A 26556-nucleotide genomic window follows, 5' to 3' on the forward strand; every position below is an offset into this window, starting at 1 on the left:
GGACTGACTAAATATTAGCACACTTAGCATTATGATACTTTTCCTTCAATAATGTCAGTAAAGCATTATCTATTTAATGTGTTTTATTGGGTTAGGTTAGTACTAGCTGCTGAAACAAATAGACCCTAAATATCAGTAGCTTAACAAAACAAAACTTTCTTACTCATGTTGAGTCTAATTGGAAGCAAGGGTCTGCCAAAAGAGGCTCATTCAGGGATCCAAGCTGACATAGGCTCTGCCATCTTTGACACTAGCTCCCAAGGTTGCTATGGGTACCAACATCCAGAGGCAGGCCAGAGAAGAAAGATGAGGCGGGGACCACGTGGCAAGTTTTCATGGACTGGGTCAGCAAGTGACATACCATTTTTGCCCAATTTACTGGTCAAGTTCAGTTGGAAATGTAAACTAGTTTTGGGCCCAGGAGGAAAGGAAAAGGAGTTTGGTGAATAGCCAGCCAGTTCCAACCACACTTGTGTTTTTCTATAGCTATGAGAATGTAAGTATTGTAAATAAACATTGTCACCTACTAAATACCAAATTCTGATGAGTTAAAAGTGAATAAAATCTGAATTCATGCTCTCAAGTCTAGTGGGGGAACAGAAATACAAACACGGAGAGTGATATGGATTATATCCATTCCATAGATATCCAGGCCATTTGACTCTTAGGTTGCATTTATGTATGTGAGGATCTTCCCTAGTTCAGAATTGCCGCTTTGCCTCTTTTTGAGGCCTTAGAATTGTTTACAGCAGGGTTTGAACTTAGGTGCCAGTCTAGTGTAGGTTTTTCCCCCTTAAACAAACTTTGAAGACTTCTGTGGTAGTCCAGTGGTTAAGAGTCTGCCTTGCAATTCACGGGATACTAGTTTGACCTCTGGTCTGGGAAGATCCCCTATGCCACGGATCAACTAAACGCGTGTGCAACAACTACTGACCCTGCGCTCTAGAGCCTGCAGCCCATGAACTGCAGCTACTCAAGCCTGCACATCCTAGAGCCTGTGGTCTAAAACAGGAGAAGCCTCTGCGATGAAAAGCTCGAGTATTCCCCACTGGCCACACCTGGAGAAAGCCTGCCTGCAGCAAGAAGACCCAGCACAGCCCAAAATAACTAACTAAACAAATAAAATTATTAAAAAACAAACAAACAAAAGAACTTTGATTATAAAGGGATCCATCTGTAGGCTCCCTAAGGCAACCCAAAGGCACGCTGTTTACTGCCCACAAACCATTTTCACATTATCAAGCTGAATATGCATTCCACTTTGCTAGGCCTAAATGGGCATACTTCTTAGAAGAGCACCACCCAAACTTGAGGCTAGCTACTGAGCTGTGTAGATGATAGGATGAGCAAGATATTCTCAGAAAGTCACTGAGGACAAGTGTGCTATTGAAGATTTAGACAGTTTTGTCAGAGGACTTGACAACCTTCTCTCTTAATACCCGTATTAAGATTTTGTACTGTCGCTTCATATAAGTGTTTTCTAAGTTTAAAGCTAATTTGGTATTAGGCTAATTTATCTATAATAGTTAGGACATAAATGAGCAAAGATGCTAAATGGTATTTTTAACACAAAAAATTTTTTTTTAATTATTTCATTAGCTTTCTAGGGCTTTGAGAATGGACATCAAAAGCTCACAGGAGAGGAAGACTGCAGAAAAAAAGAAATTCAGCACAAATCTGTGGCTGATGTTGTTTGAAGCCAATTGCCTGTAGGTTATTTCATTGGAAACATTATTCTGCTTCAGAAGAGGAGTTTAATAAGTTACCTTAGAGCATATAGCACAATAAATTAAAAAAAAATACAAATTTTCTAAAACTGAGGACGAGTAGAAAATAAAAATAGAATGGAAAGATGAGACCAAAGGGAAAACTGATGTATCATTAATCCTTAAATTAGTGGTTCTCAACTGGAAGATACCCAATACATTCTTAGGGAATGATAAATTTCTATGAGCATTTAGTATTTTTGCATATTGATTTTTATGGTAATTTAGAAAATATATATGAATGCTCTGCTGCTGCTGCTGCTAAGTCGCTTCAGTCGTGTCCGACTCTGTGCGACCCCATAGACGGCAGCCCACCAGGCTCCCCCGTCCCTGGGATTCTCCAGGTAAGAACACTGGAGTGGGTTGCCATTTCCTTCTCCAATGCATGAAAGTGAAAAGTGAAAGTGAAGTCGCTCAGTCATGTCCGACTCTTAGCGACCCCATGGACTATAGCCCACCAGGCTCCTCCGTCCATGGGATTTTCCAGGCAAGAGTACTGGAGTGGTCTGTATGAGCACTTAGTACTGTCAACTGCAAATTGGTACTTACCAAGAGCATTGCCAAAGACTGAACACAAAGGCATTTGCCATCTGCCTCTAGGGAGATTGAACCCCATGCTGCTATAGCTATTGACTTTCAGCAACCCCTGAGGGAGTTCAGGGTGGAGTGAGGCACTCTGTGCTCCAGGGAATCTGGTGGGACAGGTCTTTAGACAGTTGAATGTTTTTAGGAACAGATTTTATGATCTTGCATCTCCTCATATCTAGAGAAGCACTAAATCCCTTCATGGTGACATCAGATCCTCATGACTAAAAAAAAAACCTTTTGTAAATTGAATGATTCATGGTATTGAACTCCCCCTTCAGCTACTGCTGCTGCTCCTGCTCCTGCTGTGTCACTTCAGTCGTGTCCGACTCTATGTGACCCCATAGACGGCAGCCCACCAGTTTCCCTGTCCCTGGAATTCTCCAGGCAAGAACACTGGAGTGGGTTGCCATTTCCTTCTCCAGTGTATGAAAGTGAAAAGGGGAAGTGAAGTCGCTCGGTCGTGTCTAACTCCTAGCGACCCCATGGACTGCAGCCTACCAGGCTCCTCCATCCATGGGATTTGCCAGGCAAGAGTACTGGAGTGGGTTGCCATTGCCTTCTCCGCCCCCTTCAGCAAAACCTCATATATTGATTTTCCCCCACTGCCTCTTTGGAGCAGCTATCTGAGATGTAGCCTCCAGGGCTGAAGTCCTCATTTTGCCTCAAATAAAACTTAACTCACAACTCTCAAGTTACATATCTTTTTTTAGTCGACAATATTGCCATGGTATTTTCATCCTTGGGATTGTGTTTGTCTTTACAGTCAATGAGAAAAACAAGAGATGGGGCCTAAAATCTAAAGGATATGTTTGCACCCAACAAAACCTAAATGTCACTGCAACACACTATATGGATGAAAGTTTCACAGTAAGTTAAATGAAAAGAAGGAATGAAAGAATTGAGTTATCACACCATACACCAAACACCAAAAAAGATCTTCATGTCCCAGACAAGCACGATGGTGTGATCACTGACCTAGAGCCAGACATCCTGGAATGTGAAGTCAAGTGGGCCTTAGAAAGCATCACTACAGACAAAGCTATTGGAGGTGATGGAATTCCAGTTGAGCTATTTCAAATCCTGAAAGATGATGCTGGGAAAGTGCTGCACTCAATATGCCAGCAAATTTGGAAAACTCAGCAGTGGCCACAGGACTGGAAAAGGCCGGTTTTCATTCCGATCCCAAAGAAAGGCAATGCCAAAGAATGCTCAAATTACCACACAATTGCACTCATCTCACACACTAGTAAAGTAATGCTCAAAATTCTCCAAGCCAGGCTTCAGCAATATGTGAACCATGAACTTCCAGATGTTCAAGCTGGTTTTAGAAAAGGCAGAGGAACCAGAGATCAAATTGCCAACATCTGCTGGAGCATGGAAAAAGCAAGAGAGTTCCAGAAAAGCATCTATTTCTGCTTTATTGACTATGCCAAAGCCTTTGACTGTGTGGATCACAATAAACTGTGGGAAATTCTGAAAGAGATGGGAATACCAGACCACCTGACCTGCCTCTTGAGAAATCTGTATGCAGGTCAGGAAGCAACAGTTAGAACTGTACATGGAACAACAGACTGGTTCCAAATAGGAAAAGAGTACGTCAAGGCTGTATATTGTCACCCTGCTTTTTTAACTTATATGCAGAGTACATCATGAGAAACGCTGGACTGGAAGAAATACAAGCTGGAATCAAGATTTCTGGGAGAAATATCAATAACCTCAGATATGCAGATGACACCACCCTTATGGCAGAAAGTGAAGAGGAACTAAAAAGCCTCTTGATGAAAGTGAAAGAGGAGAGTGAAAAAGTTGGCTTAAAGCTCAACATTCAGAAAACGAAGATCATGGCATCTGGTCCCATCACTTAATGGGAAATAGATGGGGAAACAGTGGAAGCAGTGTCAGACTTTATTTTTCTGGGCTCCAAAATCACTGCAGATGGTGACTGCAGCCATGAAATTAAAAGATGCTTACTCCTTGGAAGGAAAGTTATGTCCAACCTAGATAGCATGTTCAAAAGCAGAGACATTACTTTGCCAACAAAGCTCCGGCTAGTCAAGGCTATGGTTTTTCCAGGGGTCATGTATGGATGTGAGAGTTGGACTGTCAAGAAGGCTGAGCGCCAAAGAATTGATGCTTTTGAACTGTGGTGTTGGAGAAGACTCTTGAGAGTCCCTTGGACTGCAAGGAGATCCAACCAGTCCATTCTGAAGGAGATCAGCCCTGGGATTTCTTTGGAAGGAATGATGCTAAGGCTGAAACTCCAGTACTTTGGCCACCTCATGCGAAGAGTTGACTCATTGGAAAAAACTCTGATGCTGGGAGAGATTGGGGGCAGAAGAAGAAGGGGACGACAGAGGATGAGATGGCTGGATGGCATCACTGGCTCGATGGACATGAGTCTGAGTGAACTCCGGGAGTTGTTGATGGACAGGGAGGCCTGGCATGCTGCAGTTCATCGGGTCGCAAAGAGTCGGACATGACTGAGCAACTGAACTGAACTGAACTGAACACCATAAAAACAGGCATAGGGTTCAAGAGAATCCTGTACGTGGTGATCAATTTTGTCATTACAACTTTGTCCATCATGCTTACTAATGCCATTAGAATGAACTGTATTAGTTTTGTTGTTTTATTTGCATTAAATTTTGTCTATTTGGTTGGGTTCTTAAAATTGCCTGAGGGCTATAAATATAAGGGAGTTATAACTTTATTTAGGTTCCTACATAATTTGAGAAAAAAAACACAAGAGTGTGTGAGAATTTTGTTCCATTTAATAACTAAAGTTCAGTACAGTCTCTCAGTCGTGTATGACTCTTTACTACCCCATAGACTGCAGAACGCCAGGCTTCCCGGTCCATCACCAACTCCCAGAGCCTACTCAAACTCATGTCCATTGAGTCGGTGATGCTATCCAATTATCTCATCCTCTGTCATCCCGTTCTCTTGACTTCAGTCTTTCCCAGCATCAGGGTCTTTTCAAATGAGTCAGCTCTTCTCATCAGGTGGCCAAAGGATTGGAGTTTCAGCTTCAGCATCAGTCCTTCCAATGAATATTCAGGACTGATTTCCTTTAGGATGGACTAGTTGGATCTCCTTGCAGGCCAAGCGACTCTCAGGAGTCTTCTTCAACACCACAGTTCAAAAGCATCAATTCTTCGATGCTCAGCTTTCTTCACAGTCCACCTCTCACATCCATACATGACTACTGGAAAAACCATAGCTTTGACTAGACAGACCTTTGTTGGCAAAGTAATGTCTCTGCTTTTTAATATGCTGTCTAGGTTGGTCATAGTTTTTCTTCCAAGAAGCAAGCGTCTTTTAATTTCATGGCTGCAGTCACCATCTGCAGTGATATTGGAGACCAAGAAAATAAAGTCTTTTACTATTTCCACTGTTTCTCCATCAATTTGCCATGAAGATGGGACCGGATGCCATGATCTTAGTTTTCTGAATGTTGAATTTTAAGCCAACTTTTTCATTCTCCTCTTTCACTCTCATCAAGAAGCTTTGCTGCTAAGTCACGTCAGTCGTGTCCGACTCTGTGCGACCCCATAGACGGCAGCTCACCAGGCTCCCCCGTCCCTGGGATTCTCCAGGCAAGAACACTGGAGTGGGTTGCCATGTCCTTCTCCAATGCGTAAAAGTGAAAAGTGAAAGTGACGTCGCTCAGTCGTGTCCGACTCTAGCAACCCCATGGACTGCAGCCTACAGGGTAATCCATCCATGGGATTCTCTAGGCAAGAATACTGGAGTGGGTTGCCATTTCCTTCTCCAGGGGATCTTCCCAACCCAGGGATCAAACCCGAGTCTCCTGCATTGCAGGCAGACGCTTTAACCTCTGAGCCACCAGGGATGCCCTCTGCATATCTGAGGTTATTGATATTTCTCCCGGCAGTCTTGATTCCAGCTTGTGCTTCATCCAGCCTGGCATTTTGCATGATGTACCCTGCATTTAAGTTAAATAAACAGGGTGACAATATACAGCCTTGACGTACTCCTTTCCCAATTTGGAACCATTCTGTTGTTTCATGTGCAGTTCTAACTGTTGCTTTTTGACCTGCATAGATATTTCTCAGGAGGCAGGTCAGATGGTCTGGTAATCCCATCTCTTGAAGAATTTTCCACAGTTTGTTATGATCCACACAGTCAAAGGCTTTGGCATAGTCAATAAAGAAGAAATAGGTGTTTTTCTGGAACTCTCTTGCTTTTTCTGTGATCCAACAGATGTTGGCAGTTTGAGCTCTGGTTCCTCTGCCTTTTATAAACCCAGCTTAAACATCTTGAAGTTCATGGTTCATGTATGGTTGAAGCCTCACTTGGAGAATTTTGAGCTTTACTTTACTAGCGTGTGAGATGAGTGCAGTTGTGCAGTAGTTTGAGCATTCTTTGACATTGCCTTTCTTTGGGATTGGAATGAAATCTGAGCTTTTCCAGTCCTGTGACCACTGCTGAGTTTTCCAAATTTACTGGCGTATTGAGTGCAGCACTTTAGAAGCATCATCTTTCAGGATTTGGAATCGCTCAACTGGAATTCCATCACCTCCACTAGCTTTGTCCGTAATGATGCTTTCTAAGCATAATAACTAAAGCTGGGTCCCAAAGTTTGCAGTTACCTTCCTTGTGGTCAAAACTAAAAGAAAAATAAACTTGATTAGCTAAAGATTTATCTTATCTATAAGATATAAATACTGCATTTTCTCAGAAGGAGTTTTGCTGGCATTTAAACATGAGCAAAAATCCCTAGGGAGTACCTATAAAAGTGATACGCAGCAGAGGACAGTTAGTCCTTGACAACATCCCCTGTTGGGAAAACAGTGAGTTTAATGCCAATATTTCTATAGCATCTTTTGATGCAAGGCGAAGGAGGATACACAAGAATTAGAATGACTTTCGTGGACCAAAGCAAACATACAACTAATTCAAACAAAATGGTACCTGATTCATGTGAATCATGTGGAAAACCCTTATGAATGTTTTTCAACCATAGTTTCAATATATGCATAAATTTCTTATACAAATTTGAAATCCTAGTATCATTTTCATAATTAACTTTTACATTTTGGCCTATAGCTGTAAATAAAAAAAAATAAGATTGCCTTTTCTCCCTGTCTCTCTACTAGGGAGAAAAAGCAACTGGTTCTCTGTTGTTCTAGCTTCCTCTTAGTACATGAAAAAATAAACATTTAATTTATTTATAACCTAATCCTTAAGATTTAAAATACATGGGATTTTCAATAAATTACCCCCTTTTCACATGTACTGTCAAAAAAGATACTGAGAATTATTTATAGGCATTTGGGGATGGAGAAGGTTTTAGTAGTCATATCTGAAGTCAGAACTAGCCAATACATTGCTCTTATCTAAGATTCCAGGTTTGCTTTTCCTATGGCCAATATTATTTTTCTTTGACAATCTTTATGTTTTATGACCAGTTCCTTTTTTCACATCTGTAGTTTGTGGCTTATTATTTGTTCCTCTCTTATTTTAGTTTGTTTAATAATTCAGTAACCAAGGGACTGTTTGCAGTGAGAAGCATAATTTTGTTGAAATGACTAGAATGTTACATGTTTCCCGTAATGGTTTTTGTTTATGACATCATGCTGTGACAGTAATTCTCAATGTGTATACTCTGAAATGATCCAGTTGCACAAGTAAGCATGTTCACCTTTAATAAATGACTAACAAGACTTCCTGTAACTATAACAAGGGCAAATCTGGCCATAAGTATACTAGCAAATAAAGTGGCATTCACATGTTAATTAGGAGATTATTTGTAGGAATATTTTTTATAACATACTCAAATATATGGTACTAATATCTATACCCCTGCCTAAGGCAAAAATGGAGGACAATATGGTGATGTTCTTTTTCTGTTTTCAGTTCGGTTCAGGTCAGTCGCTCAGTCATGTCTGACTCTTTGCGACCCCATGGACTGTAGAACACTAGGCCTTGCTGTCCATCACCAACTCCCGGAGTTTACTCAAACTCATGTCCATTTGTTGTAGCCACACGTTCTGGGAAACAAACCCTCTCAGAAGGACAGTGCAGATAGTGGAGTGCAGTTTATTATACCGGCGGGCCCAAGGCAGAGTCTCCTCTTAGCCAAGGACCCTGACCAGTTTTTGTGAAAACCTTATATGCCCTAAGTGTACTTGCTCAAACCCACCTCCCCAAATTCCTTGAAACTAGTCTGGACAAGGTAAAAGAGAGATATGATCAAAGTTAACCCATGATTCATGTGTCACAAGACTAGATAAACAGTGGATATTTATCAATAGGCCTGTGGTCATATCCTGATAAACATAATGGAATTTACCACTTTGTTATGTTACAGAGATAATTAGCATATTCTTTTAGGCAATGGAGAGTCCAAGCACAAGTCCTGAGGCTCTTTTATCCAGGGGTCTGGTTTTCCATTGGTATGCCACTACTATAGACACTGGGCACAAAATTCAGAGTCCCTTGGGAGTGTGACCATGCATGCAGCCTAATGTTCACAGCCTGGCCTAAGATGGAGTTCAGCTCTGTCTGTTTCCTCGTTCACATTGAGTCGGTGATGCCATCCAACCATCTCATCCTCTTTCGTCCATTTTTCCCCCTGCCCTCAATCTTTCCCAGCATCAGGGTCTTTTCAAATGAGTCAGCTCTTCTCATCAGGTGGCCAAAGGATTGGAGTTTCAGCTTCAGCATCAGTTCTTCCAATGAATATTCAGGACTGATTTCCTTTAGGATGGACTGGTTGGATTTCCTTGCAGTCCAAGGGACTCTCAAGAGTCTTCTCCAACACCACAGTTCAAAAGCATCAATTCTTCGGTGCTCAGCTTTCTTTATAGTCCAACTCTCACATCTATACAAGACTACTGGAAAAACCATAGCTTTGACTAGACAGACTTTTGTTGGCAAAGTCATGTCTCTGCTTTTTAATATACTGTCTAGGTTGGTCATAGCTTTTCTTCCAAGAAGCAAGCGTCTTTTAATTTCACGGCTACAGTCACCATCTGCAGTGTTTTTGGAGACCAAGAAAATAAAGTCTGTCACTGTTTCCATTATTTCCCCATCTATTTGCCGTGAAGTGATGGGACCAGATGCCATGATCTTAGTTTTCTGAATGTCGAGTTTTAAGCCAGCTTTTTATTCTCCTCTTTCACTTTCATCAAGAGGCTCTTTAGTTCTTCTTTGCTTTCTGCCATAAGGGTGGTGTCATCTGAATATCTGAGGTTATTGATATTTCTTCCTACAATCTTGATTCCAGCTTGTGCTTCATCCAGCCCAGCATTTCTTATGATGTACTTTGCATATAAGTTAAAAAAGCAGGGTGACAATATACAGCCTTGACATATTCCTTTCCCAATTTGGAACCAGTCTGTTGTTCCATGTCCAGTTCTAACTGTTGCTTCTTGACCTGCATACAGATTTCTCAGGAGGCAGGTCAGGTGGTCTGACCACCTCTTGAAGAATTTTCCACAGTTTGTTGTGATCCACACAGTCAAAGGCTTTGGCATAGTCAATAAAGCAGAAATAGATGCTTTTCTGGAACTCTCTTGCTTTTTCCATGATCCAGCGGATGTTGGCAATTTGATCTCTGGTTCCTCTGCCTTTTCTAAAACCAGCTTGAACATCAGGAAGTTCACGGTTCACATACTGCTGAAGCCTGGCTTGGAGAATTTTGAGCATTACTTTACTAGCGTGTGAGATGAGTGCGATTGTGCGGTAGTTTGAGCATTCTTTGGCATTGCCTTTCTTTGGGATTGAAATGAAAACTGACCTTTTCCAGTCCTGTGGCCACTGCTGAGTTTTCCAAATTTGCTAGCATATTGAGTGCAGCACTTTCCCAGCATCATCTTTCAGGATTTGAAATAGCTCAACTGGAATTCTATCACCTCCACTAGCTTGGTTCGTAGTGATGCTTTCTAAGGCCCACTTGACTTCACATTCCAGGATGTCTGTCTCAAGGTGAGTGATCACACCATCATGATTATCTTGGTCGTGAAGATCTTTTTTGTACAGTTCTTCTGTGTATTTTTGCCACCTCTTCTTAATATCTTCTACTTCTGTTAGGTCCATACGATTTCTGTCCTTTATTGTGCCCATCTTTGCATGAAATGTTCCCTTGGTATCTCTAATTTTCTTGAAGAGATCTCTAGTCTTTCCCATTCTGTTGTTTTCCTCTATTTCTTTGCATTGATTGCTGAGGAAGGCTTTCTTATCTCTTGTTGCTATTCTTTGGAACTCTGCATTCAGATGTTTATATCTTTCCTTTTCTCCTTTGCTTTTTGCTTCTCTTCTTTTCACAGCTATTTGTAAGGCCTCCTCAGACAGCCATTTTGCTTTTTTGCATTTCTTTTCCACGGGGATGGTCTTGATCCCTGTCTCCTATACAATGTCATGAACCTCCATCCATAGTTCATCAGGCACTCTATCTATCAGATCTAGTCCCTTAAATCTGTTTCTCACTTCAACTGTATAATCATAAGGGATTTGATTTAGGTCATACCTGAATGGTCTAGTGGTTTTCCCTACTTTCTTCAATTTCAGTCTGAATTTGGCAATAAGGAGTTCATGATCTGAGCCACAGTCAGCTCCTGGTCTTGTTTTTGTTGACTGTATAGAGCTTCTCCATCTTTGGCTACAAATAATATAATCAGTCTGATTTTGGTGTTGACCATCTGGTGATGTCCATGTGTAGAGTCTTCTCTTGTGTTGTTGGAAGAGGGTGTTTGCTATGACCAGTGCATTTTCTTGGCAAAACTCTGTTAGTCTTTGCCCTGCTTCATTCCATATTCCAAGGCCAAATTTGCCTGTCAAATGCTCTTGACAAGTGCCAATTTGTAGTTGACAATGTACACACAGTGAATGTCCAGTAACTAATTACACCTGGTATTGTGGTTATTAAAAGAATGTCAGCATGATACAGATGAAAGGACAGACTGGGGCTTGATCGTGCCTTTGTCTCCTGATCATCTACGAGAACTTGGACAGGTTGCTTGATCTTCCTGAGCCTTTGTTTCCTCATCTGTAAATGGGAATTATTATAAAATTTTCAGATTCTGCACCCTCCCCCCTCCCCAAAGCATAAGATTTGTGATGGAGAGAACAGAATGTAATCAAAGATAATCTCAGGTACTGGGTATAGGGTTGGGTGGGAGATGGGTGGCTGAGGAGCCACTTTTAACTAAGGGAAATCTGCTGGCTTATCCCTTACATGGAACCAACTCTTCAGTCTCGGCACAGAGTAGAGGACGAAGGAGGCAGTTTACTCCAGGACCCCAGGGGAACTCCAGGTTAGGTGGTAAGGACATGAAGATGGTGGTGGGGGAGGGGAGGGCCTTAGTATGTGCATGGATCACTTGGGACTATTGTTAAAATGCAGATAATGATTCAGTAAAACAGGGTGGAGGCTGAGATTTTGAATTTCTAACAAATTCCCAGGTAATACTAATGCTGCTGATCCCGGGAGCACACTTTCAGTAGCAAGGATATAGAAAATATCCCGTTTATACTATCTCTTACTGGTGTAATGATATGGCAAAACTATTAGCCTCACTAAGTAATATGAGAATTCCTTTGGGGAAGAATACTGTATGTGCTTATAAAAAAAAATACTCTGATAAATTACTGAGTTTGGGGTGAGGGAAAGTGACTCACCAAAGGACGTGTTGAAATAATTATTGATGATCCTAAACTGCCTTCTCAGAAAGTTGGGGGGGGGGGGCGTCCCATGAACTTCAACCTTTTTTTATCTGTGCACCAGGATGAGTGTGGCATCTGGGTTTGAGGGCAAAGAGTAATTACTCTGCACAGGAGGACAGGAGTGCTAGAGGGGATAGAGATTGAATGGGAGAACTAGAGAGAGACCCACATTAGAGAAGTGTCTGTATAGTTATTTAGAAGTTCTTTGCTTGACAATATACTAATTTTTGTTCTTCCCTTCCAAAGAATCCTTTGGACTTCTCATCAATGCTGCTGTGCCTATGGTTTCTTTCTTTCTTTGCAGGGGGAGTACATTTGAAGGGGTGGATGAGCTCATAGCAGGGTCACACTAGCTTTAAAGAGCTCTGTTTGGTTCTGCAGCAGCTACTGGATGGTGGGTAGGCAGGGGAAAGGGTGGCACACATCCCATCTTCTATTGTTGAGTAATATGGGCTCTGCTGCTGTCAAAATCAGTAATTAAAGCAAAGAGCAATAATGGGTTAGCAACAACATAGAGGCCCACAATAACAATGGAGATGAAAATAGGATGCTTGGGAAAAGGTTAACAGTGTCTGCAGTGTTTACCTAGAAAGAGCAAAGCCATCATGCTGATCAAACTTTATTATCCATATTCAGTTCAGTTCAGTTCAGTTGCTCAGTCATGTCCGACTCTTTTGAATTTATTATTATGAATATATTATTATGAATATCCATATTCAGGCCTCCTTTATTTCATAACCTCACAAAATCATAACTCAAGGAATCAGCACTAGTTTGAAAACATAGAATCTTAACCTGGGATGCAGGAAAGGGCTTAAAGAGGTGGTAGTTTTGAATTTCCTAAAATTATGTGCAAAAATTGTATGTATATACATATCTTTCTAGGGAGAGGCTACCTAGCTTTCAGCAAATTGCATATTGAATGGACATATAAATATAGTTAAGAATCACTGACTTCAAAAGAAAGCCAGCTAGCAATCTATGACACTCTTGCCTATGAACATAATGAAAAAAATGGGGGTACAAGGAAACTAGGAATCTTGTCAATAAAAATTAAAAGAATCATGCCAATGTTACACTGTAATACTCTTTAACAATATGAGATCTAGTCAGAGGACAAGACTTTTGCATCTGCTTCAGTTCAGTTCAGTTCAGTTCAGTTGCTCAGTCGTGTCCAACTCTTTGCGACCCCATGAACCTTAGCACACCAGGCCTCCCTGTCCATCACCAGTTCCTGGAGTCCACTCAAATCCATGTCCATTGAGTTGTTGATGCCATCCAGCCATCTCATCCTCTGTCGTCCCCTTCTCCTCCTGCTCCCAACCCCTCCCAGCATCAGAATCTTTTCCAATGAGTCAACTCTTCGCATGAGGTGGCCAAAGTACTAGAGTTTCAGCTTTAGCATCATTCCTTCCAAATCCCAGGGCTGATCTCCTTCAGAATGGACTGGTTGGATCTCCTTGCAGTCCAAGGGACTCTCAAGAGTCTTCTCCAACACCACAGTTCAAAAGCATCAATTCTTTGGCACTCAGCCTTCTTCACAGTCCAACTCTCACATCCATACATGACCACAGGAAAAATCGTAGCCTTGACTAGACTGACCTTTGTTGGCAAAGTAATGTCTCTGCTTTTGAATATGTTATCTAGGTTGGTCATAACTTTCCTTCCCAGGAGTAAGCGTCTTTTAATTTCATGGCTACAGTCAAAGTCTGACACTGTTTCCACTGTTTCCCCATCTATTTCCCATGAAGTGATGGGACCAGATGGCATGATCTTTGTTTTCTGAATGTTGAGCTTTAAGCCAACTTTTTCACTCTCCTCTTCTACCTTCATCAAGAGGCTTTGTAGTTCCTCTTCACTTTCTGCCATAAGGGTGGTGTCATCTGCATATCTGAGGTTATTGATATTTCTCCTGGCAATCTTGATTCCAGCTTGTGCTTCCTCCAGCCCAGCATTTCTCATGATGTACTCTGCATATAAGTTAAATAAGCAGGGTGACAATATACAGCCTTGATGTACTCCTTTTCGTATTGGGAACCAGTCTGTTGTTCCATGTCCAGTTCCAAGTGTTGCTTCCTGATCTGCATACAGATTTCTCAGGAGCCAGGTCAGGTGGTCCGGTATTCCCATCTCTTTCAGAATTTTCCACAGTTTATTGTGATTCACACAGTCAAAGGCTTTGGTGTAGTCAATAAAGCAGAAATAGATGTTTTTCTGGAACTCCCTTGCTTTTTCGATGATCTAGCGGATGTTGGCAATTTGATCTCTGGTTCCTCTGCCTGACTTCCCTTGATATTATTCAATAGAAAATAAAGGCAAATTAATCTCTATCTCTACAGTAAATAAAAACAGTAACAAAAACTCGATGTCAGATTGTAAAAGAACAAATTCAAGTTAGATCAGCAGCTCTGTCCCCCAGGGAATATTTGGCAATGTCTGAGACAGTTTTGATTGTCTAAACTAGGGGTGTGCTACTGGCATCTAGTGAGTAGAGGCCTTGGGGACTACTCACATCCTACAATGCATAGGACAGCCCCCACACAAGGAATTATCTAGTCCTAAATGTCAATAGTGCAGATGTTGAGAAATCCTGAGTTAGAATAAATAAAAATTCCCTAGCTATGAGGAGTATGAATAACTGAAATAGATACCTTAGGAACTGTAAAATTTCCTTCCATAAGGTTTTAAATGATCAAAAACCTCACCCCTAACTCACAAAGCACCTTCATTTTCTGCAGAGATGAAGGTACAATCTGTGGGGATGAAGCTCACACGGGCAAGACTTGATATTTTTAAATTTCATGTCCTCACAGATCCTGTGTTTGCAGAATGAATAAATATATTTATTTATTGCAGATGACCTGCTACTAATTTAACTGCCTCTAGAGTCAAATGCTTTTCTCAATAGGAAAGATAATCCTATTTCACCAACTTGAAATTGTAAGGAAATTTAGATAGGAAGACCATCACCTGATCCAGAACTTAGCCAGACTGGCGGCAAGAGCCTGCTTGGAAGTTGTAGCAACCCCTGGTAAAGTACCCATGTAAACTTCTCAAAGGACCAGTTTGGAGTGGAATCTGCCTGCAATGTAGGAGACCTGGCTTCGCTCCCTGGGTCAGGAAGATTGCCTGGAGAAGGGAATGGCAACCTACTCCAGTGTACTTGTCTAAGAAATCCCATGGACAGAGGAACCTGGTGGGCAGTCCATGGGGTCACAAACAGTCAGACACGACTGAGTGACCAACACTTTCTTTTACTTTCAGCCCCTTTCAGAAGGAGAGGTGTCACCAGTACCCAGGTGACCCATGGTGTGGGGATCCTTTCCCTCTGGATAGAGCATCAAAGCTGGGTGAGTAGCATACTTTCCTCAAGCTGCCTTTTGAGCCTGAGGCGTAAGAAGAAAAGCAGATTGAAATCTCTGTAACAGGCATATGTTCACACCAAAATAGTCAGTGAGTTTGGGGAAATAGGGAATCATCTCAGCACCTCAACAAAATAATCAAGCTACATCTGCAAGGCACCTTATTTTGGAAGTCATATAAGTAATTATTAGTCAATGAACACATTTATAGTCTACTTGTAAAACACTGCCTTTTAAGGGAGAAGATGTGATTGGAGTTTAATAAACTGAGTTATTAGGATTTAAATTCATGGACACAATTTGTAAATTTATGAACATGGTCTGCATAAAACCTTCAACATTAACATTTAGTAGGTTGGAGACATGTAATAGATGCCTATCTTATTCTTAACGAATAATTGTAAAGAATTTTACACTGTTATAGACATTCTACAGAGTCATGGTTCTGAATTTTTAAGTTGGCAATTAGTCATCTACTGGATATTCAGCGCAATAATAGTATTTAGTGTGTTTTCCCAAGCCAGTCTGATTAAACAGCTAATTATGGTGCTAGTTATTGTGGTGATGGCCCCCAAGCTTAAAGGTGTTCGTAATAGTTAGACACGGCTATATTTGGCAGTGTTTTGCTATTGCTGTAATACACAGAGAGCTATATGAGTTATAATCTTTGCTTATTAGTGGCGTAAGGAATGAATAGTGTGCTTGCATTAGTCTGTGCTCTGTAAAAACAAATGTAGAGTCAGATATACAAAATCAGGAAAATCAAATGAATGCAGTGGGCTACCTTTTCTGAAAAACTTTGGCATGAGATGCAGAGCTGACCTTTTTAATGGATATGGATCTTTTCTCACATATATTTCATCTGAATTAAAGGTAAGTCTTCTTCCTTCCACCCATTCAGTGGTACATAGTACCATTAAACTAAAGCTTGAAGGATACAGATTTCCTTTGCTTGTTGTTCAAGAGCAATGACCATAACGAATTCTCCAGTATTTGAAGAACAAATCCAAAGCCTAACCCCATGTGCCTTGGGAGACTAATGTCTCTGAACAACCCCAGATCACTCCGTTAGTCCTTGATATAGGGGCTCTGAAACAACAACAGCAACGATTGAACTGAGCTCTCCTAAAAGAAAGATATGAATGTTCCAAACCTCTCTCAAACCGTTCTGTGCTTTATGTAATCCCTAAGAAGAATCCTGAATTATTAGGGGGAGGAGACCAAGGCAATCACAATAAACTTAGAAATAAATTCAGTCAAAAATAAGTGCAGAGTATGGAAGGGATTTCTTTTTTAATGCAGAGTAATTATCCTGGAATTGGGCCTTAAATGGAACCAGGTTCAGCAAGTCCAAGTTCTAATTCCTTCTGGTTCACCCAAAAGTACCATTTTCTGTTCCAGTTTTGGTTACTCTGTGAGTCAGATGAAAAGTCCAAATTCAGGTGTACTGACCCATGAAGGTCACAGGAAAGATAATGCTTTATTTGGCAGTAAAAAGAGAATCATATTGAAACAGAGCCCCTCTTATATTTTTAACAGCAACAAGAATGATAAAATAAAAAGACTGTTTCCCATTAATTAAGTGATCAGGTTGATCTCTAAAAACAACATCATGTGCCTCGAGATAATGATGTATCAAGAAGAACGCAAGATTACTTCTTTGGTTTTCCTGACAAAAATGAATAATCTGAATCTAATCATGAGGGAACATCAGGTAAATTCAACCCATAAGACATTCTACAAAATAACTAGCTTGTGCTTTTCATAAATATTAAGGCCAAACAACATAAATGAGAACTAATATTAAAGAAGAATAAAGAAACATGAAAACTAATGCAATGTGTGATACAGAATTAGATCCTAGACTGGGAAAAATCAAAGAGTTATGAAACTGTTTTCAGAAAATTGATGAAAAATTAATATGGAAGGTACTCCATATTCTATATCATCAGGGAAATGTAAATTAAGAGAACAATGAGATGGTGCATGGATGCTAAGTTGCTTCAGTCATGTGAGACCCTGTGGACTGTAATCTGCCAGGCTCCTTTGTCAATGGAATTCTCCAGGCAAGAATACTGGAGTGGGTTGCCATGTCCTTCTCCAAGGAACGAGATATTACCACACACCTATTAGAATGGCCAAAATCCAGAACACTGACAACATCAGTGCTGGGGAGTATGTGGAACAACAGGAACTCTCCTACACTGTTGAGAATACAAGATGGTGTAGCCACTGTGTAAAGCAGATTGGTGGTTTCTTATAAAACTAAACATGCTCTTACCATACAATCCAGTAGTTATGCTCCTTTATCTTTACCTAAAAGAGCTAAAAATGTATGTCTACACAAGAACCTGCAAAATGATGTTTCAGTTCAGTTCAGTCTTCTCCAACACCAAAAGCATCAATTCTTGGGCGCTCAGCCTTCTTCACAGTCCAACTCTCACATCCATACATGACCACAGGAAAAACCATAGCCTTGACTAGACGGACCTTTGTTGGCAAAGTAATGTCTCTGCTTTTAAATATGCTATCTAGGTTGGTTATAACTTTCCTTCCAAGTAGTAAGTGTCTTTTAATTTCATGTTTATAGCTGCTTTATTCGTAATTGCCAAAACTTGGAAGAAACCAAGATGTCCTTCAGTAGTTGGAATGGAATATTTTTCAGTGCTAAAAATTAATGAGGTATCAAGTCATGAAAGAACATGGAGGAACTTTAAGTGCATATTACCAACTGAGAGAAGATAATCTAGAAAGGCTATATACCATATGATTCCAACTATGTGACATTCTGGAAAAGGTAAAACCATGGAGAGAATAAAAAGATCAGTGGTTTCCAGGAGTGGAGGGAAGGAAAGATGAATAGGCAGAACACAGAGGATTTTTAAGGCAGTGAAAATATTCTGTGTGATATTATAATGATGGATATATGTCATTGTACATTTCCCAAACCCACAGAATGTACAGTATGAACCCTAAAGTAATATAGGCTTTGGGTTATTACGATGTGTCAATATAGATTTATTCTTAGTAAAAATGATGTACTGTTCTGGAAGTGATGTTGATAATGGGGAAGTTCATGCATGTGTAGGGGCAGGGGATATATAGGAAATCTTTGTACCTTCCTCTCAATTTTGTTGTAAACCTAAAACTACACTAAAGAAATAAAAGTCTTAAAAAGAATATACATTGTTGATAATAGTATTGTATCAGGTTAAATTTCCTGGTTTTGATAATCACAGTGTGGTTATAAGAGGACACTCTTGTACTTATGAAATACACACTGGATTATTTACTAAAGGGGCACAGTGTCTCCAAATTTACTCTCAAAAGATTTAGGGAAGGAAAATTACAGATAGAGATATAAATAGAAATAGAAAAAGATATAAGTAGAAATGTGTCTATACAGAGGGTCATGCAGGAATAACAGGGAAAAAATGGAAAATGTAAGCAGAATTTGGTGAATTTATTTAAAAGGTATACAAGAATTCCTTGTACAATTACTACAAAATAAAAAGTTATCTTATAATAAGTGGCTGCCATTTATTGAACATTTACTTCATGGGAAACCATGCTCTAGATGCCATACAGACATTAGCACAGGTAATTCCCATAATGGATTTAGGAGATAGGACGGCCCCATTTTACAGAGGTGGAAACTGAGGCCCAGAGAAGTAAAGTGATTGTTAAGTGACAGAGGCCTGGTCTCATCCTGGGTTGTCCAATGCCAAACCTGGGATTTTGGCAGCTATACTCTCCTCTCCATTAGAGGTATATTTTTATAATTATGCATGCTAGTTATCACCCAGACCTTTCTAAAGCAAGTTCCTCTGGGATCTCTAAGCTGACTTTAATACACTCTTCCTCCTTCAGTGCAAAAGCCTGTCTCCACACAGCCATGTGCACACATGAGCTCTGGAGTTACTTCTGGGGCCACAGGACAGCCAATCCCTAGGCATATCTCTGGCCTCCTCAGTCATTACCCCATCAATAAAGCCCCTGACCAGTCATCTCTTTTGTTGTCCTTATTCTCTTCCTTCTTGGTGCTTGCCTGGGCCCCACACTTCTCTGCAATGCTCAGTGGAACCCCCTCTGATTTCCTTCTTTCTCATTTTTTTAAGTGAAAGTTGGCTCCAACCTGAGATGCTACTGCCTGCTAAACACCACCCCCACAGCAGACACACAAAGATGTGCATTGTTCTGTTTATCCTCTGATCATGTTCTTCTTGTGATAGGAATGGCCTTTTCCAATTGTCCAAGTGTTGAATTGTGTCACTCTAAAAGATATGTTCAAGTCCCAACCCCCAGTACCTCAGAATGCCACCTTAGTTGGCAGCTGGGCTGTTGCATTAGTTAAGAGTAGATGGGGTCATACTGAGGTGGGAAGGGCCCTGAATCCAATTGGTCTGATGTCCTTAGAAGAAGATGATGTGAAGACACAAAGGGAGAGAATACCACAGATGATGGAGGCAGAGACTGGAGTGATGCATCTGTCAGCCAAGAAGTACCAAGGATTACCAGTGGCAACCAGAAACTAGGAGAGCAGTATAAAAGACATTCTCTTTCAGAGCCTCTAGAAGGAATCAACCCCACTGACACCTGACTTGTGGACTTCTAGCCTGTAGAACTGTATAAGAATAAATTTCTGTTGTTTTAAGCTACCCAGTCTGTGGTACTTTGTTATGGCAGCCCTAGAAGCCTGCTTCAAACTCCTCCTACATCAATCAGTAAAAATCTCTGCTCTTTTAAGGGTCCTGCCACTAGATTGTACCTCTTCTATGCCTTCTGATCACTGAAAAATACCAGCCTCCCAGCCCCTTTTAACTGGTTCACTGACCCTTTGGCTCCTTTTGTCTCCTTCCTGTTACCTGCTGATATTCCATGTGTTCAAATGACCCTGTAGATGAACTATCCAACACCTGAGCCTCAGTTTTTTAGCCCCAACTCCAGTAAACCCCACTTTACTGGAGTTACGTCCATCTTTGGCTTGGAACCATTCCACATCAGAAATCCTTTGTAACTACTCTCAGACCAAATTCCAAATCCTTCCCAATATCATGCATTTCCTTTCTTAAAACTCTTGTTCTTCAGACTCCTAGTGTCCCCAGCTTCTTAATCTCAGCCTCTTATCCCAATCATCCCCTCTCTAGCCTCACTTGTTTCCTTCCTTGACTTGGCCCACATGGTTGATGACCTAAGCTACAATTCCATTCAGTCTCTTAATTCTTCTGCAGCCTGGCTGTTTTGCCACAGCCACCAGGCAAAACACAATCTTGAAATCAGCAATGTGACTTTCCTTCTGTATCCAGATTGTCAAGTGATAGGTTGGAGAAAAATCACATCTTCAGATGGGTTGGCTCCACTACAAAGTCAGGGTTAGCCCAGCAGCTCAATTCTTTTTCTTGTCCCCTGTCATCTTCTTTCCCTTTCCCCTCAGGAATGACTGCTGACTTATACTCTTCTCAGGTCCCTCATTCTCAGCAGAAAAGCTGACTCCTTCATAAACTACAATATTGAGTCCTTTGGAAATGAACTATTCAACATTCTAGGTCCCCTTCTATAAACATACCCACATCCATATGCACTTTCACCTCTCTCTGCCAATCTAAAAGGATAGAGTGGTGGTGGTGGTTTAGTTGCTAAGTTGTGTCTGACTCTTGTGACCCCATGGACTGTAGCCCACCAGGCTCCTCTGTCCATGGAATTTTCCAGACAAGAATAATGGCACAGGTTGCCATTTCATTGTCCAGGGGATCTTCCCAAACCAGGGATTAAACCCATGTCTCTTGGCATTGCAGGTGGTCTCCTACAATGCAGATTCATTACTGGCTCTACCACCAGGGAAGCCAAAAGGATAGAGTGCTTTCCTCCAAATTGAAGCTTCCTTCTGCTTGTTCTTTTGATCTCAGCCTTTCCATTTACTCTCAGATCCTGATTCTTCTTTCTTATGATGTCAACCCACTGTTATAATTTCTCTGATCTTATAATCAACCACTTATTTGATTTAGGCTCCACTCTAACTACTGTGCTGTCCTCCCCTTAACAGTTTTTTTACTACTCATTCATTCCTCAACTCACTAAAAGCTGGCTTCTAAATTCTACAATGATTTGCTTGTCAGTATCATTAAGACCTCCATACTTGTAATCAAGGGGTCATTTTAGCCCTATGTTGCTTGTCCTCTGTGCTAAATTTAACATTGTTGGAATATTCTCTCTTGAAATTTTCTCCTTCCTTGTCTTCCATGACAACATTTTTTTCACCTATATTTCTGCCTTTTTCTCCTTTTCAGTTCTCCCTTCCCAATCTCTACATTTCGGTGTTACCTGGGTTTTCTTGGTCTATTACTTTTCCCTTGGGTCATGACTTTACCCCATATGTTATTTCCTGAGGACTTCCATGACCCCCTGTTGAAAATCAAGTCCCTCTCTTATACTACTTTGTAGTAGCTTCACTTTTTTGATGTCTGTTTCCACCACTAAATAGTTAACTCTATGAGGACAAGAACCAAGAATTATTTTGTGCATCTACTGTATACCCAGTGTTACGCGCAGTGCCTGGCCCGTAAGGAATATGACTCCTAGATCCAGCCAGACAAGTACATTCCATGATTTCCAAGTTGATAGCTCCTGCCCTGACTTCTCTCTCGAGTCCCAGATTTATATAGTCAACTGCTTACAAGGCACTTCTATTTATATACGTTATAGTCATTTTAGACTTTTCTAAAACTAAACTTATTTTCCTTCTTCTAATGTACTTGTTGTCTTCTATTATTTATCTTCAGCCACTCAGACATAGGAGTCATCTTATGTTCTCATTCATTCTCCTATCTAATCAATTACTTAATCTAATCTATTTTAGTCTAAATCTCTCTCAAAGTTATCCTTCCTTTCCATGTCTGTATCACTGCCCACATGGAGGGCCCACCATCTCTCAGAGAGACTATTCCTCTGTCATCTACCTGGACTGTCTGCCTTTGCATATATGCCTATCTGAGACTGAAGTCATCTAACTTAAATGCAAATCTGAATGTATCACTCTCCTTTAGAAAGCCTTTTCATGGCTTCTCATTGCCTTGTTGTTGTTCAGTTGCTCAGTCGTGTCCAACTCTTTGTGACCCCATGGACTGCAGCACACCAGGCTTCCCTGCCCTTCACCATCTCCCTGAACTTGCTCAGACTCATGTCTACTGAGTCAGTGATGCCATCCAACCATCTCATCCTCTGTTATCCCCTTCTCCTTCTGCCTTCAATCTTTCCCAGAATCAGGGTCTTTTCTAATGAGTCGGCTCTTTGCATCAGGTGGCCAAAGTATTGGAACTACAGGGGCGGGGGCGGGGGAAAGCCATCCAAGTTCCATGAAACCATGTAAGGTCTTCTGTGATCAGCAGAACCAGTTTTCCCAGTTGCATCTCTCCTCATCTTGGACTTCCTACCCTGATAATACCAAATGTTCACAGGCTCATCCGTTTATTCCCACACCTTTATTTCTGCAGGTCTAGTGACCAATGATGCTCTTTTCTTCATAAAAGTGCATCACACCAAAATTCATCATCACCAACATTATCCTCCTCATTTATGTTTCTCCTTATCTCCACCTAAGTGGACTGAGTACCTTGAGAGTTGAGCCATGTCTTGTTTATTTTCATTGCCCCATATTTTACTAGCACCCGGCCTGACACATAATAGTTGCTCAATAAATCTCTGCCCGCCTGACTTGCATGTGCTCGGAACATGAACGTGCTGGGAGCTGGCAATATGACAGGGTGGTTTTGAAACCATTTTCCTGAGGTTCTGAATTATTAACCAAAGAAATTTCTTCCTTGTCCAAAGGAAACAAAGACTTACATAATATCCGATATTTCCTGATGCCAGTTCTTGTACATATTAGTCTGTTATGAATGGCCAACTTAGACAAGGAGCAATAACTAACCCGCTGGGTCAGTAATGTCATCATGAGATGCTTTATTACTCCCCTGATCACCCCATGCTATCCTCACAATAAAACAAAAATCATATTCTACATTAACTTTCCTTTCTAATCTAAGAGGATAAATATGTGCCCATAGTCACCAGCTAAATAATGAGAAAGAAAGAAAAATGTATTTTTAAAATTTGATCCTAAAGATAGTGTACACACACCATTATTTTATTTCTGTCAAATCCCCCAAAGGGGGATTGTTGGATTAAGGAAAATTCCTTCACTTAAAAAACAAACAAAAACAGATTAAGCTCCACTGTTTAGGGACTAAAACAGAAGCAGTGAGCCAGGAAGAACAGTTAATCTTGGAGAGGAAGCAGTGAGCAGTGACAGGAAGCGAGATGTTAATTCCCTGCCCAAGAATTGAATCTGGGTAGTCTGGATGAAAGCCAGGAATCCTAGCCACCAGACCAGTAAGGGATGGAGACTAGAAGCTCTTTTTCCCTGGATCTTTGTCCCCATTAAAAAATGCATTTCTCCTGGAGGCAGAAACTGTAAATGCAGGTACAGAGTTTATTATTAGAGACAGCGGAGAACAAGTGATAGAGCTCACAGAGAAACAGTTTGTTTGGTTAGGATAGAAGCAAGGTAGAGATGCATACTGGGAGAAAAGCTTGTGAGCTTCCCTCCTGTTGAGTAGGAGTAAAGAGGCAGTTAAATCATTTATATAGAGAGGATTTCTTCCAGGTCTTTGTTTACCTCTAGTCAAATATCTGGTTTCTTTTCCCACACCTAACCCACCCTAGGACCCTCCCCAACATGCATGTGCATCTTTTTCCGAGATGGATTCAGCCCAGGGGCTATGGGATCACATAGGGGTATCACCTCTTATGGGGTGGTGCCCCTTCCTTTTGACCCCCAAGCAGCCTTTCTGTACATGTGAAATGTCTCCCTTGTCCCAAGGATGGGAAATACATGACCTTCTGATCTCAAGGTTCAGCCCCTCTCTGTTCCTGCCATGACTATTATCTTAAGGTATCCGCAGGAGACAAAGCCTGGCTATTTAGGCTGTTTCAGTTGTTATTTACATTTCGAAGAGCAAACAGGGTGCTGGTTCTAAATATCTAACCTAGAACCCACCTACCCTATGTTTCAGGAAATGCAAACAGGAGGCTAGTTTTAAGTATCTGGTCTGAAACCCATCTTTTTCTTGCCCCGAAAAATATAAACCTGGAGGCCAGTTGTAAATATCTAACCTGAGGCCCATCTGTCTCCTGCCTCTCAGTGACCTGAAGAAGTTATTTCACTCTAGCCAGAGACTTATCTGTATTCTTGTTTCCACTTGTCACTATGAGCCCCAGTAGAATTGACTCAGAGAGTGGGGCTGCTTTGAGGTGATTCCTCTGATGAAGACAACAGAAATAAATGATTAATTCATCTAGAAGCAAAAGCGTATAAACAGTGTGTCCTTCCTGCTTTAGCTTCAATCCTTTGAAAGAATGTTGCATCTGGGATGGGGTGATCTAGGTAGTAAAAGAAAACATTAAAGTCCAGGACCGGATTAAACAACCAAAACAAAACAAACTGTGTCCTCCCGTTAGAATCTTAGGTTCTGGGCTGCACTGAGAGATAACTGGTTTCAATGCCCCTTTCCTAAGAGGGATGACAAACCCCAGCTAAGACATGGAGGAGGCAAGTTACCTAGAGGGCCTAAGGCCATGCACCTTTTGTAAGAATAATGATAGCCTCCAGGTATTGGAATGTGTGTTTCCTGAGGCTAAGTGCTTTACTGGATCTCTTGACAGGGCAATCTTCTTTCTGATTTTTCTGTCCTGGAGAAGGAGAAAATGCAATAATTTTTCAAATTTCAAATAAACATTTACATAACTACTGGAAACCGTGAATACCCCATCGTACTCTGCCCTACTCAACACACACACCCCTCCTAGACTTTTATCAGGAACAAACCTAACAATAAGAAACAAACTCTGAGTACAGTCCTATTGTCTCAGGTGACCCAGGTAGAGTGATGTTTCAGTTAATGTGGAAAGCCTTTAATGAAAAGTGACTTTTGAAAAGCAAACCGAAGGAAGAAAGTTCTTCCTTCCAGAGATTACCTTGTCTAGTCTATATAAGCAGTGTGTTCTCTTGTTGATGTAGCTTTAACCCTGCTTCTTTTGAATTAGTAACACTAGACCTCTGTCCAGGCCTGATTTTCATTAAAGGCTTTCCACATTAACTGGAAGGAAGAACTTTCTTCCTTCGGTTTGCTTTTAGGGAACATCAAAAGGCAATCTGGAGGCAGATCTGTGAGAGGTGAGGCACCCTCAGTGAATGTCCCTTCACAGGAGAATGCACCCTATAGAAGGATTTTACAGAAGGGTATCAAAGAAATCCTTCATTGGCATCTAGCTGAAACCAGAGGTTGCAGAATATTCCAGGCTCAACAGCTGGCTGGCACTCAACAGCTGGACTCTACATCCTGGCAGGAATTGTAGGGAGTGGTAGAAAGGGGAAGAGGAGATACGGAAGAGTGGGGCCCAAATAGAAGAGGAGATGACTAGAATATAAGGAAACAGAGGAAGGTTAGGAAGGTAAGAAGCCTTTGTGGGGATTCTAACAGTTCTCAAACATGGATGACTTACTCCTGAGAATTAAATAGAATCTTTGCCTTTTTTTTTTTTAAATGCCACAATTTCTGTATCTGCCCTTAACTCTCTACTTCTTTGGGTTGTACATGAATCTTTCAGGAAAAGAATGGTTGAAATCTTCTCCCAGCAGAGTTCAGGGAAGGTAAGAAAGTAGGAGAGGTAGGCATGCTACATCTGGTGGCACCTGTTCTGTCCCACGATGGATTGCTGGGTAGGGAAGGGCCACAACCAGCCTGAGGGAGAGTAAGGTGATTTCCCTGTCTCATTTGACTGCTGCCCCACCCTCTCAAAAGGGTCACAGGCTCCTAGCAGTTTCAGACTTTTACTTAATATACACAAACTCTGTCAGGGATTTGAACCTTCACAAAATTTACTTATGCTGTTTACTGCATATAATATGAATTACTGCATCCTACACAAATTATGGGGGCTTTCCTGGTGGCTCAGTAATAAAGAATCTGCCTGCAATGCAGGAGACGTGGAGACATAGTTTCAATCCCTGGGTTGGGAAGATTCCCTGGAGGAGAAAATGGCAACCTGCTCCAGTATTCTTGCCTGGAGAAACCGCATGGACAGAGGAGCCT

At 41.2% G+C, this 26556-nt stretch overlaps 1 protein-coding gene across 2 annotated transcripts in view; it reads left to right on the forward strand.

The window, feature by feature from the left end:
* GLIS3 (GLIS family zinc finger 3) overlaps positions 1 to 26556 on the forward strand; it is a 683233-nt gene that overhangs the window by 49001 nt on the left and 607676 nt on the right. For both annotated transcript variants that reach the window (XM_006068184.4, XM_006068187.4), the window contains one exon: positions 15309 to 15394. The gene's annotated coding sequence lies outside the window, so the exon portion shown is untranslated. The remainder of the gene's footprint in view (positions 1 to 15308; positions 15395 to 26556) is intronic.

Source organism: Bubalus bubalis, chromosome 3 (genome assembly GCF_019923935.1).
Source record: "Bubalus bubalis isolate 160015118507 breed Murrah chromosome 3, NDDB_SH_1, whole genome shotgun sequence".
Taxonomy (NCBI): Eukaryota; Metazoa; Chordata; class Mammalia; order Artiodactyla; family Bovidae; genus Bubalus; species Bubalus bubalis.